Here is a 1,349-nt window from a genome sequence, read left to right as displayed (position 1 = left end):
AGAGGGAGGAGTAAGTGAGGTGATGGAGGAGGGGAGAGTCTCTCTCCCTCCTTCACCAAATGGAGACCAAGTGATAGGGTCTGCTCTCCTGAGCTTATACCTCCAGGGCCAGCCCCCAAACAACACTCAGGTGAGGGGTGGGGCCAGTTCTATTCAGCTCTTGGACATCAACATCTTCCCAGGTGGCACCCCAGACCAGGGACATCAGATCCCTGCTTCTGCAGTGCAGTGGACCCAGACGTGCCTCCCACCCCAGTGGCAGCACAGGCTACACACACATGGCATTACCAGCTACTCACAACAGGCTATTCCCCACTACCCCATGTCTCCAGTTCTGCCTCTCTGTGCCCACATCCTTCTGTTTCTCTTTCTTTTCTATTTCTTGACCACTTACTTGCTCCTCTTAGTGGCTCTTCAGGGTCTCTGAGTGTCTGGGATCCTCTCAGGAGTGATCTCAGGAGTGTTATGCCCACCTGTGCATTATGGCACTGGGCAGGGGTCATTTCAGGCATAGTCTGCACCCCCAGGCCTGTGTTGCCCCTGACTGATGGAAATCTCAGGCTAGCTACCTGTCTAGGTCCTCTGGTGCCAGTCTGGTGGCCATCTTGGGCTCACTCCCCACTACTCCTGCCTGACCAAGTGGCCCCTTATGAACATTGTCTCCAACTCACTCCGATTCAGGGGGCCCCCAGTACCAGGCAGGGATTCTTCTAGTCTCCAGCAACCTGCCTGAACCTGTACTGGACTTGTACTGGACCTGGTGGTTATCTCAGGCTAGTTCCCTGACCAGTTGTCTCAGGCTCGCCCTTTTCGGGGGAGTGTTAGGCTACAAATGATTCAGATGTCCATAGGTCAGAACACAGCATAGACATAACCTCTCTCCTCTCTGCCACCTACTGACACACATGGGACACAGCAGCCACACCTGCAGTGCCTCTAGGGGCGGGCGAATTAAATTTCACAAAGAGAATTAGAAGCTCACCCTCAGCCACAGATGGAATTTGGGGCCAGCCATGGCAGCTCTAGCTTTTATTTGGGGGAAAACACAGAAACGATAACGAAAGCACAGTACAAGCAAGACCTCACAAGACCTCAAGTTCATGGCACAGAAGACAGGGGCATGAAACACAAGTCAGAGATTTCCTGACAGAGGTCAGTGTGGGAGAGCCTGCAGGTATCTGCCATCTTGCTCCAGAGTGCTGAGTTTCCATTGGCCATTCCACTGACCCTCTTGTTTTTAGGCTGGGACTCACCCAACACCATGTGCTTCTCTAGTCTATTTTCTGGGAGCAAGTGACCACTCTGTGAAATTACCGGGGACCCACACCACTGGCTTCACTCCCTTCTTA

The 1,349-nt window shown here is 53.1% G+C and overlaps 1 non-coding gene across 1 annotated transcript; it reads right to left on the bottom strand.

Moving 5' to 3' along the window:
- Window positions 1–817: 817 nt before the first annotated feature.
- Window positions 818–947, bottom strand: LOC117709708 (small nucleolar RNA SNORA17). The gene has a single exon (XR_004606950.1). It is a non-coding gene; the product is annotated as a small nucleolar RNA SNORA17 (small nucleolar RNA).
- Between the last annotated feature and the right edge of the window lie 402 nt (window positions 948–1,349).

This window comes from Arvicanthis niloticus, chromosome 5 (assembly GCF_011762505.2).
Source record: "Arvicanthis niloticus isolate mArvNil1 chromosome 5, mArvNil1.pat.X, whole genome shotgun sequence".
NCBI classification, from domain to species: domain Eukaryota; kingdom Metazoa; phylum Chordata; class Mammalia; order Rodentia; family Muridae; genus Arvicanthis; species Arvicanthis niloticus.
Note: the sequence above shows the minus strand (reverse complement) of the source record. Positions and strands in the feature narration are given on the sequence as shown.